Source organism: Apium graveolens, chromosome 9 (assembly GCF_009905375.1).
Source record: "Apium graveolens cultivar Ventura chromosome 9, ASM990537v1, whole genome shotgun sequence".
Classification (NCBI taxonomy): Eukaryota; Viridiplantae; Streptophyta; class Magnoliopsida; order Apiales; family Apiaceae; genus Apium; species Apium graveolens.
In genome coordinates, this window is record NC_133655.1 from 281,519,757 (window position 1) to 281,534,904 (window position 15,148).

The following is a 15,148-nucleotide window of genomic DNA, read 5'->3' on the forward strand; positions in this document are numbered from 1 at the left end:
ACTCAATTATTATACCGAACCTGAAAAACAATATGTGATGAGATATACCCTAACGGAAACCAATCGATATAACTAATACGGTTAAATAATATACACATATAAAAGGGTTCACTTCCATTGCATAGTCATCTCAAAGGGTTCACTCCAATCAGGTGCAGTTATGACCGGTGTCATAATTAAACTCCTCTTTAAGAACTAAAAAGCAGCAACACACTCGTCACTAAACTTAAACGGGATATCCTTCTCCAGAAGATTGCATAAAGGTTTAGAAATTTTTGATAAGTCCTTGATGAACCTCCTGTAGAAGCCCGCATGACCAAGAAAACTGCGAACTCCCTTAACAAAAATTGGTGGGGGAAGATTTTCCATGACCCCCACTTTGGCTTTATCCACCTCAAGACCCTTACTAGAGACCTTGTGCCCAAGAATAATGCCATGTAGCACCATAAAGTGATATTTCTCCCAATTTAGAACCAAATTGGTTTTCACACACCTCTTGAGAACGTCGCCAAGATTCTGCAAGCACTCATCAAATGAATCACCAAACACAGAGAAATCGTCCATGAATACCCCCACATTATGACCAATCATATCAGAGAAGATAGCCATTATGCATCTCTGAAATGTGGTCGGTGCTCCACATAACTCAAAAGAAACCCTTCGAAAGGCGAAAGTACCAAATGGACAAGTGAAAGTAGTCTTCTCCTGATCTTCTGGAGCAATGCAAATTTGATTATAGCCCGAATAACCTTCCAGAAGACAATAGTACTCATGCCCAACCTATCTGTCAAGCATCTGATCAATAAATGGCATAGGGAAGTGATCTTTTCTCGTGGCCTTATTTACCTTCTTGTAATCCATGCAAACTCTCTACCCCGTGACTGTTCGAGTAAGAATGCGCTCATTCTTCTCATTAGCAATGACTGTGATACCTCCTTTCTTTGGTACACACTGAACTGGACTCACCCAAGAACTGTCAAAAATGGGATAGATAATCCCTGCATCCAGCCACTTAACAATTTCCTTCTTCACGACTTCCTTCATGATAAGGTTTAACCTTCTTTGTTTCTCAACAGTAGGCTTGCTACCTTCCTCTAGCAAAATTTTATGCATACAATAAGAAGGGATGATTCCCTTGATATCTGCTATCGTCCAACCGATTGCCAATTTGAACTCTCTTAGAATCCTCAAGTGTTTTTCCTCGTTGCTACCTGATAGGTCAGATGCAATAATAACAGGCAAAGTAGATGCATCACCTAAAAATGCATACCTCAAATGTTCAGGTTAAGTTTTAAGCTCAAGAGTAGAAGCTTCCTCAATAGATCGCTTGAGGCACTTAGGAGCTTTGTTCAACTCCTCCATTCCCAGAGATACAAAAGGCATATCAATCTTCCTCTTCCAGGAGAAGCATTAAGAAATTGTAACTGCTCATCCCCTTCATCATCTTCACTATCGGAGTTCTCTGACAAGGCTTTTTTAAGGAATCTGACCTTAGCAATTGATCAAGTTCTAAAGTAACCACAAAATAAACCAACTCCATTTTTAAGAACTCCTCATTTTCCATTTTCCAAAGGGAACTTCATCGCATTGAACACATTAAAATTTACATCTTGATCCATCAGTTGCATGGTGAGCTCACCTTTCTGCACATCAATCAAGGTTCGGCCAGTCGCCAAGAAAGGTCTTCCCAAGATTATGGGAATCTTCTTATCCTCCCCGAAATCAAGAATTACAAAATCAGCAGGATATATGAGTTTATCCACCCTGGCCAAAACAACTTCAACAATGCCTCATGGATTAGTAATAAAACGATCATCCAATTGCAAAGTCATATAAGTTGGCTTTGGATCAGGTAAATCTAACTTCTTGAAGATTGACAAAGGCATCAGATTGATGCTATCTCCCAAGTCACATAAGCATTTGTCAAATGACACCTTTTCAGTGGTGCATGGAATACTGCTTTATTGTGTACAGTTGATAAGGCTGTTGAACCGCATTCTAATTGTTGCTCCAGCTGAAATTAGGATGATTTCGGTTGTTAGGATGATAGGTAGCTGGCACAGGTTATTGCGACCTCTGAAAGTTGCTCACGAACTGAGCTGATTCACTAGAAATAGCACACTGATTAGTCTCATGGGCTCCAGCACAAAACTCACAGACACTAGTGATTTGATTAACTCCATAATTAGCCAAAGTGTCCACCTTCATCATCAAAGCCTTAAGTTGGGCAGCAATAGCAGTTGCTGCATCCAACTCCAAAATTCTTGCTATTTTACCCAGATTTAATCTCTGAGAAGGATTCTGGTATTTATTAGCAACCATCAGTTCGATCAATTCATAAGCTTCATTGTAGCTCTTAGCCCACAAGGCTCCTCCTAATGCTGCATTGAGCATGGGTCTAGAAGTAGCACCCAATCCATTGTAGAAGCAGTTTATAATCATCCAATCAGGCATGCTATGGTGTGGGTACTTCCTAAGCATCTCCTTATATTGATCCCAAGATTCACAAAGAGATTCTCCAATTTGCTGCACAAACTGAGTAAGAGCATTCTTGATTGCAGCAGTCTTCGCCATAGGAAATAATTTAGTGAGAAAATTTTGAGCATGATCCTCCCATATGGTGATAGACCCTGGTGGTAGAGAATGTAACCAGCACTTTGCTTTATCCCTTAGAGAGAATGGGAAAAGTATGAACTTGATAGCATCTTCAGTCACCCCATTGAACTTGAAAGTGTCACAAATCTCGATGAAATCCCTGATGTGCATATTGGGGTCTTCTGTAGGAGAACCCCCAAACTAAACTGAGTTTTGTATCACCTTCATCGTACTCGACTTGATCTCAAAGGTGTTAGCCGAGATGGCTGGTCTGATGATGCTCGACTGAATATCATTGATCTTAGGCTGAGAATAGTCGATCAAAGCCTTCGGAATTTTTGCTTGATCTCCCATCACTACTAAAGATAGTTCCTCCACTTTCTCTTCTTCTTCTACTTTCTTTTCGTCCTTAAAAACTTCCCTTCGAATCACTACAGCTTCTTCATCGGCATGATCCAGAGTTCTCTTACGAGCCCGCGAACACGTATGCATACACGCTCGCTAGAGTACCTGAAACATGACAAGCAAAAGAGTAGGTAAGTAGCAATGTCCAAGTCAATGAACTTTAACGATCATTGATGACAAACACATAAACTAAAAGTTAATACCGTTCCCCGGCAGTGGCGCCAAAAACTTGTTAGTCGCTAAACACGCGCTAAAATTCATGCAAGTATATGCGTTCCCAAGTAGTATAAGATATTAATCAGATTCGTTCCCATAGAGACCGGTTAAATTAACTATGTGATTTATGCACTTATGCAACAATGATATGGCTATTATTTAATGCTAAGACGAATAACAATTTTGGTTTTATTATACTACGATTAACTATTGAGAATTATACTAGAGAATATAAACTAAGAGATTAAAGAGATTTGAATAATATATGACACAAACATGGGATTCTAACTTCATTAAATACTTCATTCAATAGCCTTTTCATTCTTACCCTTAGTATGTAATGGTGATGACACGGATCAGACATCACGAAACTGATAAACGCCAACTTTTGTTGCATGAATAACATACTGTCAGACATCCACAAAAGAGATAGAAGCTGAACACATACCAATTATATTGAGACCCTATATGTCTATAGAATTTGACAACATAACGGTTTAATGCAAAAGTTATCTATCGTGATTACATAGGGAAAGTAAGATGGTTAAAATTACCAACGAATCATGCATAACAATAACACATGAACCTATGCTAGCATGGAAAGTTCTAAACCCTTAAATTCACTTTCGGTTCATTAAAGATTAACACACTATCTTATAAGTTCGCGATGCTCATAAGACGAATAAGCACAACCAAAACTAGGTTATCATACAATCACCACACACTAAGGCATCGAAATAAATTAACTGAAGAAATCCAAAAATAAATCCGCTAGAACCCCATAATAACGATTAGCCCATAATCGGACTCATCATCAACGTGGGTTCCGATGAAAGTATGGTATAATAAACGTAGTCTTTATACTGAATAATTAATAAAACAAGTACAAAACAAGAGTATAGGTTCACGAATAAGAAAACTTGCATCCAAAGTTACAATATAGAACAAAGAATCATAAATATAAACTAGGTCTTCTTCTCCTTCGTTGAATTGTGCTAAAACGGTCTTTTTTACGGCTTCTCCTTGTGCTCTGGTACGTCTCCTTATGAAAAACGACCTTTATTTAGGTATATATAGCAGCCCATGCATAGTAGAATTCCTCCAATCAAAAGTCCATAAGAATCAGGATTTTAATTTCATGACCGGGCGCGACCGCGCGCTTGATTAGTGAGGGCGCGCTGTGTATCTGCACTTTGGGCGTGACCGCACACTATTACAGCGCGGGCGCGTTGGCCTTCTGGAGAAAATTCCATTTTCTTCTTTTCTTGCTGCAATGAGTTGGTCTTCACGAGCTTTATTCCTTGGACACCATCCTAACACCATATTAGCATTAAATCATCGCTAATTCACCTGAATTCTGGATTAATGCCTGAAATGCAAAAACACTAGAAAACACATTAAAACATCAACAACTTGATTACAAAAACACCATCTCAAAGCTTAATGGAGCGTTATAAAATGTCATAAATGCCACTCTACAATACCTACAGCCAAGAAAAGGAGTAGCTTACATCTGTCCTACCACCAAACAATTCAAAGACTTCCAAATTCCTAAACAGTTTGTCATGGCCAACAAGAAGCTAATCATGATCCTAGAAACTGCTTTAAAGGGAAAGAAGAGTAAGTCTATTGAAGATGTAGAGATGATTAAGCTATTGGGGAGATATCTAAGGGATGCTGAAGCTAACCTGCCCAAAACTCAAATTAACAAGGATAATTTGGATGATGATGAGCAGAAGGAAGATGATCAAAATACTTCTAGCTCAAATCCAAGTCTATCCAGTAGGGCAGCTGGAAGCAAGGGTGGAGAGAAGAAGGGTGATGAAAAGAAAAATAATGAGAAGAAGAGAGGGAGTGAGAGGAGAAGCAAGAAGAATCATGAAGGTTCAGAACCACAAAAAACCCTAAAAATCCAAACAACTCTAACTCAACCTTTAGCTCAACCTTCAAAATCAACAACCTCAATCATCAAACCTTCTCTAACCTCTAAGCCAAAGTTTGTGTACAAACAAACTGCAAACACCTTTCTTCAAACACCAATCACCTCAAACCAAACATGTCTCAAGAAAATCACTACATTGCCATTAGACAAGCCTTCACTCAAAATCAATTTCAAGTTTGTTTAGAAGAAATTTAGAAAAGTCAAGCCTACAAAAAAAGTAGAAGTCACTGAAAGGGCTCTCTGGAATTGTTTCAAGAGAAATGACTTTCTACCCCTGAATTGGTGCATCTCAGATGAAGATTATTTTAAAAAAACTAGTTGAGGAAATAGTTAGAGTCTGGATTATATCTTTAAAATAAGTCATAATTTATTATACAGATGGGTCCTTCACTTTCCTTGGTTGTGCTTTAATGGATTCTCTATCTCCCACAGAAATCAAGAGAGTGATAAATTTGTAGAAAGATAAGGTTACTGCTACAAGAACATGGAGATCAGTTCTAGTTGAATGGTTGATTGCAAGAGAGGAAATAAGAGCAAGGGGTATAGCAGAATATGAGGAGAAAAGGAGAAAGTATGATAAAGATATTAAAATATACATCAAAAGATCAGAAGAAGTTAAAGCTAAAGGGATGAGCAAAATTTCTAAAGATGGAAGATTTCTGAATATAAAAGCTGGCTCTTTCTCAAAATTCAAAATTGAAATGTTAGATGGTTATCCAAAGCAAGACAGACTCAAGCTGATACAAGCTCTAACAAGGACTCCAATTATAAAGGAACTGGAAATTCTTGTATATTTAAAAGACCTCAGTAGAGAAGAATCAAAAGTTCCAGTCTTTGTCTAATGCTTGTAATTGTCAATTGTTGTAATTCTGTCAATTTTTATATTAGTCTAATTTTCCATTTTAACTTGGGGTTAGTCTTGTTAACAGATATGAATTTGTTTTAAGCAATCTTTTCACAAATTGGGGGAGATTGTTGTGCAAGACATGCATCTACTTTAACAAGACTAAGTCAAATTGGAAACCCTAAGTAAGTTATATTGTAATCTTAATTTGTATTTTGTACTTGTAACATTTAAAGTCTGTAAAAATATCAAAGGAGCAAACTGGAGTCTTTTTTCTGTAAACAGTGTCAAACCTAAGAATTCTATCTAGAAGAAGATCAAGAAGATTATGCCTTAGAAGAATTATGAAGAATCATGGAGTTGAATAAATCTATTTTGATAAAAATATTTTAAGTCAAGATCTCTACAAGACATAAATTTAGTGTTATAGAGAAGTCACTCGAGAACTACAAATGACTTATAGAGAACTCAGAAAAGCTACTAGAGAACCCAGAGATATCGACAAGTCAAATTGAAGACATGAATATTGGAGATATCGACAAGTCAATTCTTCACTAGAGAACTCAGAGTTATCGATAAGTCAATATTCAGTAGAGAACTCTGAGTTATCGATAAGTCAAATTTCACTAGTGAACTTAGAGATATCAACAAGCCAAAGTTCACCAGAGAACTCTGAGTTATCGACAAGTCAAATTTGACTAGAGAACTCTGAGTTATCGTCAAGTCAATATGTTACTAGAGAACTCAGAGATATCGATAAGTTAAAGTGAAGATATGAAGATTAGAGATCTTGATATGCCAAATTCTCTTATAGAGAACTCAGATACCTTTACAAGTAAAATCAACTATGGAGTATTAGAGAACTCGATAAGCCAATACTTATCGAGATGTTAAGATTTCTATATGCCAAACTGGAGATCTCGAGTTAAAATTTCAAAGTACAAATTGCATATAGTTCAATATTCAAGATTAACAATCAACAAACAATCCAACCAGTTGGATTGACAAGTCTACAAAAAGCGGCTTGAAGAGTGTGTAAGATCAAGGGTGAACATTAAATGACAAAGGAAGATCAAAGTTAACACAATATGCAAAGATATGCTAAGCCAGAAATGGAAGATATACTTTTCCTAAAATAGAAATAATAAGTGACAGTTTACTAAAGTAAAAAGCATGTCTTATTATACACTGTGTAAACCAGAAGTTAATTGTGATATAAAGTTAACACTGGTCCTTTGTTAGTGGTAACAATTTGATCAGAAATTCTTGTATCCTCTCAAGATAGAAGCTAAGCTGTTTAACAACAAAGAGCCTAGAAAAACTTTAGCAAAACATTCTTAATTTTAATATAAAATTAAGTGAGTTTTGAAAGATCTGTGTTATTTATAGCTGCATGTTTAATTTCTGTTATAACACATCTTACTACAAGATTTGATTTACTTTGTTCAAAATCAAAATAGTTCAAGAAAAGCATAAAAACATTAAAACACATTCACCCCACTCCTGTGTGTAATTCATTACTTAACAATAAATTTTAAGTATTTTAATGTTAAAATGATTATAAAGGACTAGCTAAAATAAGAAAAAAATAATTAATTATATTGTATGTCATTTATAAAATATTATAAGTTAAATTAATAATAAATTAAAATTTATCGGTCATTTAAAATTTTGAGTTTTATATCGAGTACTATTTTGAGATACTCGAAGACATAATTAATTATCTTGTGTATCATTTATTTATATAATACTTTAAGTTAGATGAATATTAAAAGTAAAATTAGTATTTTATTATTAGAGTTTTAACCGGGTGCATTTTCCGAGTTCTCCCCGAGTACTCTGAGTACTCATTACTCCCTGCCTTCACCGAGTCAAACCGAGTACCGATTTTTAGAACACTGGTATTTACTGAAGAGTGATGTCATCAGTACTTATATCATTACTTGATGATCAGCAATTGATGTCATCAGGATTTGTTACGTCAGTAGATATTCGAGGAGGAAAAGGAAAGAAAAAATTCAAGACAGTGAAAGAGTTTATCTCAGAAGCAATCATAAATGGATATGTAATAGGTTTCCTTATTATAACAGAATAGGATTCCGTATTGATTGTGTAAATGTGCACTATATAAGCACATATTAGGTTTTTTCTTTAAGAGTTGTGTACATTGATATATCATTCGCATAACCTAGCAGCTCTCAAGGATAATTGTTCATCCTTTGAGAGAGTACTTTTGTAATCAGTGTTTATCTGTTAATATAAAAACTGTAGATTCTATTAAAGCTTTATCGAATTATTTGCATAAACTGTATTTACCCCCCTCTATAGTTGATTACGGACCTAACAATTGGTATTAGAGCTAGATGTTGATAAACAAATAGTTTAAGATCTAAAAATCAATCTTTAATGAAAGACAAAGAAGCACCACCAAATCCACCACCACCCCCAGCCACCAGATTAGCAGTAATATGAGTAAGTATAAAGCCATTAAGGTTCCAATGCTGAAGATACATGAATATCCAATAGAAAGTTAGGATGGCCACGTGCTTGGAAGTAACAGACCTGAATACTTGAGCAGGATTAATGATGGTCCTCATAGACCAATGAAGATAGCTGTTGCTGTAGTAGGAGAAACAGAAAAAATGGTTGATAAAGATAAGAAGGACTATACTGCACAAGATCTTTCATCTATTATGAAGGATGCAAAAGTCATATGTATCCTGCATAGTAGTCTTGATAGTGTTATGTCTAATATGGTAATTGGATGTAAAACAACAAAGGAAATTTGGGATGCTTTAGAAGTAAAGTGTCAAGGTACTACTGTTATCAAGAAGAACATGAGGATAATAATTACTCAAGAATATGAGCACTTTCACTCAAGAGATAATGAATCCTTAACTGAGATCTATGACATATTTTAGAAGCTATTGAATGACTTATCTCTTGTCGACAAGGAATATAATTTAGAGGACTCAAACTTGAAGTTTCTACTTGCACTCCCTGAAATGTGGGACTATAAGCTCAAATTAATAAGGGATAATTTTGAATTTCATGAAACACCTCTAAATGAGATCTATGGCATACTGAAAACTCATGCACTAGAGATGGAGCAAAGAATCAAGAGAAAAGGATTCAAGTCTAGACCAGCTGTACTTAAGATTAAAGAGAAGCCAAAAGAGAAAGTTAGGAGACAAGGTTACTCTAAAGGAAAAGCTATGGTTGCAAAGTCAGATACTAAATCATCAAATCCTGATGATGACTCAAATACTGATAATGAATCAGATACTGACAGTGATCATGACAACAATGGAAACATGGAACAAATGGCTGCTCTATTTGTTAAAAGCTTCAAGAAGATGGTCTACAAGAACTTCAACAAAAGGAAAATGTTTTCCATAAAAGGTTCTAGTTCCTCAAACTCTGATAAGAGGAATGACAGAAGATATACTAATAGAAAGGAACCAAAGTTTGGAAAATCTGACAAGTCAAAGATGCTATAACTGTGATAGAATTGGACACTTTACAGCTGACTGCAGAAAACCAAAAGCTGAGAAGAAACAAGACTTGATCTCAAAGAAGAAAAAATGGGATGATTAATCAGATTCAGATGATAGGGTGAACTATGCTCTCATGGAAAATGCTGATACGGAGGTTGACAATGCTGAACTAAAGCTATCCCAGATCACCCATGATTTTGATACTGATGATATCCATGAATTATGATTATTTATTAAGTCTCTGCAATCTTTGAAACTAATAGAATCAAGTGTGAAAACTCTGAGTTAAAGAAAAGGAATGATCACCTAGAAATTGAGTTGATTTCCATGCTAGAAATCCAAAAAGAAAGATATAATGTTGTTTATGTTAAAGAAAAATTGTTAGAAAATCATGCTTATCTAGAAAAGAAGTTAACTAAAGAAAGAAAGGTTATTAAGCTTTGGACTAACTCAGGAAAAACAACTCAAGAAAATTTAAAGAATGGCTATTGGGGATCAGGATTAGGATATGCTAATAGATCTAATTATGATAAGAAAATTAGAAAAGAAACTGAGAAAACTAAACCAGTAAATACCGATACTAAGGTCAAACTGAACAAGGTTCAATTGAAGCCCATTAAGTTTAATCCAAATGCTGATTCTGTTAAGTCATTTAATGAGGTAGGTTCAACCTTAACACCTAGATCAAACTTAAATACTGATAAGACACAAGATTATTAAATATTGGTTTGTTAGGTCACAAAACACTATGGAAGGGGGTTGGATATAGTGTTTATACCATCGAATCGATTTAGAAAACAAGTATGTAACAATAATCAAGTTTATTCAATATAATAAGCTCTGTTACAAAGTAGGTTAAACTACTCTCTCAGTGATAAAAAATATCACTAAGAGCTGCTAGGTTACACTGTATAATCTTTCTCGTGAATGATAAGACCTATAATGTAAATCCTAAGCTGTGTTTATATAGTACACAGTTACAAGATATCTTCTAATTGATATGGAATATAATTTTGTCTCCTACAATATATCAATCAAATATTATCTTCTTTTACAAGTCTTCTAGTCTTCCAACTCTAAAGCATATCTTCTAGTATTTTAGTCCAGATCCTCTGCTGTAAATCAGTTGTATTCCTTATCTAAAGTACCCGCACTTAAAACCTGATATAAATCCTGACAGCCTTAAGTTCTGATATAAGTTCTGACTTCAGTAAGTTCTGATTTCCAGTAAGTCTTGATAAGTCCTGGTATTAGGTTCTGAAACTAAACACATCAGATTAGTCATGACATCACAAATATATCTAACAATCTCCCCCAACTTGTAAATTATGAAAATATACAAGTTAATAGATTTGATTATGTCAAAAACATTAAAGTCCAAGTGCAATGAGGGTTTAACTAGACAACTAACTACAACTTACAGTACATGCAGCTTTACCAATATCACTGGATCAATCTGAATCCAAAGTGATTCCTTGTAAAGTCTTTTACCAGCTCGTCTTCAGCTTTTCTCAGAACATCAGCTAACTGTGCTTTGACTTGCATCAGTTCTTCATCTTTATTGTCACCAATTTGATAAATAGTTTTTCTGAGTGCTGGAATAGATGTTCTTTCAAGACCATCTCCAAGTCTGATAACTCTAGGATATGAAGAGTCTTCATTATAACATAAGCACTTTCCTTTCAAAATAACTTCCAATTTAGCAGAGTTCTTCCTCATAGGAATTTCTCTTTCATCATCTTCAGTAACCATTCGAGTGTGTTGTGTATATGTTGTGAACTTGATGATTTCATTGACAAAACACCTTGGTAGATTTTACTTAGTGAAAATATAGCACTCGACGGATAAGGAGTATAGTCCCGACGGATAACCCTATATAGTCCCGACGGATGATGACTTACTATCCATCGAGTGAGTAGCTTATGTAACAATAAGTCTGTAGCACATTTCTGCAAACACCTTTGTATAAATTCTGTAGTAGCATATAAGTCATGTTGACTTAACTAGATATACATAATAGGTTGATTAATTGTACATAGATGATGTCTTGTAATTCTGCATAAATGAAATGAAGTGAACTTCCAAAATGCTATCAACAGATGATTAACAGAGCTTCAATGGATGATCAAACAGCTATCAACGGATGCTCAATATAGCTGTCAATGGATGATCAACAAAGCTGTCGATGGATGTTCAACAAAGCTGTCGACGGATGATCATGTTCACAACGGATAAAGATTTCAAATATTAGTTGACAGTGACAACACAGTCACATGCGTCGAGTGTATGTAAATAGAATGTGATAGCCTATTCAACTGGGTTTTTGAGAACAAAAAAGCATTGCCATTTCCATGCTATTACGAAGATATTGAAGGATGCTGGAAAAGAGTAATGAAGTAACATTATATTAGACTTGATAGTTTTTGTTTTATTATCCTGTCTTATTACTTTGTAATCTTGGTGATATATAAACCAAGAAGCACCAAATAGAATATTAACTAAGAAACTAAGCAACGAAGAGAGAAACATTTATAAACTGTATTCTTAGCATTTCTCTCATTCTTAGTTGTTATCATTTTGTAAGCAGCTGTGAGCTTTTTATACACAGAGTTCTCTCGATATATATTATATATCTCTGGTGGAATCATTCAAATCCACCAGAAAGTTTTTAAAGACTCTTGTTTTTAATTACTTGTGTTTTGATTCATTTAAGTAACTATTCTGCATTGTGCTAATCAATTCACACTTATATACATATTCGAGTTAGAATATTTTTATTCAACAAAAAGTTTCAAGAATTCCATTCAACCCCCCTTCTGTAATTCTTGTTATATTGTTAGGGGACTAACAGACTGTATTCTGAAGCTTTTGCACCAGAGATTCTGAGAAGATCTCTTATAGCTTTTAGAATATAATATGACCATCTTCTTGTTACATCAGATTTTACTTCCAGAAGATAATGGATATGTTGAAGCTCTTTGACAGACTTCTTTAGTACATCAGTATCAGCTAGTCTGTAAGTTCTTCCATCATTGAGAAATAAGATCAATTTCTCTTCTAGATCATCTTTATCATGAGCATCCATCATAATTTGAGCAGATAGCACTTTGTCAAGGTGCTTTTTTTATTTGTTTATATGGTTTGTCTATCAATATGAAAGGATCTCTTAGAGTAACTTATACTCCTGTTTGTATATTTTCTTCCTCATCAGAACCTAATCCAGCTCTATCTCTAGCTTGCTTGGCTCTTAATCCAAACGGTGCAAGTTGATTAATCATTAGATTAGACTTAGGTTCCACCGGAGTAGCTCTCTTCCATAACAGCTTCTTCTTATCAGCAATTGTCATCTTGTTCAAATCAACTTGAGCTCTGTCAGAAGTTGATGTCTTGATGACTTGATCAGGATTGTTTCATTTATACTTTGCTGTTCTGAAATGTCTTCACTTTGAACAACTTGAGCTACGTCAGAGGTTGTCTTAGATTCTTCTGTTATCTTCTATCTTTTCAGAGTTTCAACAGTTTCATCTTCAACTACTGCATCATCAAAAACCTGAACCATTTTGCATACAGGATCCATCAGGATTTGAGTAATCTTCATTTCCTGTTTCTTTATCGGTTCATCAATCTTTCCTTTCCCTTTTGCTTTGGGATCAATTTCAACTTGTGATCTTGTCTTGAAATCAGAATTTGACTTTTCCTTGATAACAATGCCTTTTTCCTTAGGCCTTGGAGGTTTCTTTGCATTAGAAGCTTTAGACTTAGGATTTGTCTTCTCAGCTGCAAATCTAGCTTCTTCCTCCTTTAAAGTCTCTAAATCCATTCCACGATTATGCTTGAGAAATAATCTTCTAGCAATCTCTTCATCAAGAGTCTGAATCTTGGGATCCTTGTAGTAGAAAATGGTCTCCCTTCCCTTAAGCTTCAGCTTTTGTAAAAACTTCTGAGAGTCTTGACTTTCAGCTTGAATCAGAATATCAGAACTTGATAACAGACTATGAGTATCAGAACTTGCTTTCGGGACTTGAGCATTCACAGCATCAGAACTTGAAATCTTCTGTGTAGAAGATTTGCTAGAATCAGAAATTAGTTTATGTGAAGAAACTTTGTTGCTTTGCCCTTGACCTTGATCTTGACTTTTTCCCTTCCTAGGGTTTCCCTGGTTATCTTCTGAATCATCCTTTTTTAGCAGTACTTGACTAGTTGAGCATTTATATTTAACTATCTTGTCCCCCTTTTTGGCATCATCAGATAGGAGTAGAGATAGAAGGAGTTCTACTGAAGATTGGATTTCATTCAGTTGAGTCTGTTGAGAGGCTTGATTCTGCAGGACCTCAGTCAGTTGGGCCTGTTGCTTTTCTTCAACTTTCTCAATAGCCTCTACTTTTTCTTGAATAGGTCTGATAACCTGTTATTATCTAGCTTGAGCATCAGGTCCAGCTTATCAGCATTTTCCTGTAGTTTATCAACCTTGGCATGAGTAATGGAGTGTTAACCTTGAAGATTTTTAGTACAGAGAGCTGTGACTTTAAGTTGAGCTTTGAAGTCAGAATTTGTCAACAACTCATCAGCTTTTGCAATATGATCTGACAGAACTTTTGAGCTGGGAATGAAGTCAGATTCATTACATTTCTTGGTCCATTCAACTCCTCTGTGAGTTTCTTCCCAAGGAACATAAGCATCTTCTTCAACAAGCTTTTTAAGCAGTATCTCATTTCCAAGAATTGGAGCACTTACTGAAGCACTTTCTCCAGAACTTGAGAGAATCTCATCATCTTCTGACATAACTAAAGTGTGTGTCACTGAAGGTGATTCCGATACAAATTCATCTATTTCCACATCCAGAATTTGTGTGGGAGGAACTTCAGCATTTAGTGGAGAAACAGGTGGAGTTGTCACTTGTCCTTGTGGTGCTTACAGAAACAAGACAGATGGAATGTTCAGCCTATGAATGTCAATTTCAGGACTTAATCCTGAATCTTGAACTGTAGCAGTTTCTTTTACTGGAGAGAGAGGAGGTGTGATCACTGTATCTGTAACAGTTTCTTTAGGTATTGGAAGGGCTTTAATGACAATTGGTTCTGTTGAGACCATAGATTCCTGATCCCCTTCCTCAGCTTCTTCGTATTGAGCTTATGCTATTCTCACACCTTCTGTCTTCTTCCTTATTCAACTAGATGAAGGAGAAATATGATATACATCATAATTTGCAAATCTTTTCCTTTTCTGAATTACAGAACCTTCATCTTCATTTTCTTTCTGAAGAATTGATTCATAAGCTGCTACATCCTTCTGAAAAATTTCTTTTTCAGCTTCTATTGTCACAGGTTCTGATGCAGGAACCTGGACCTGTTCATCCTACTCAGACTCATCCCGCAGAATAATCATCCTTCTTTTCCTTGGCGGAGATTTAGGCACAGAGATAGTCGTTTTAGGCCTAGAGGATGAGGTTCTGATTATAGGTGCTGATGGTTGTGGTTGTGAGGATTGTGTTGGTTGGAAATAGGTTCTGATAGTAGGCTGTGATGGTTGTGGTTGTGAAGATTGTGTTGGTGGAGGTTGAGAGGGTGCAACTTCAAGAAATTTGGGTGTGTATGTGCTGGGGTCAGAGTTTACTAAGAACTGTTTTACAGATTCAGGAATTTGAAGGGG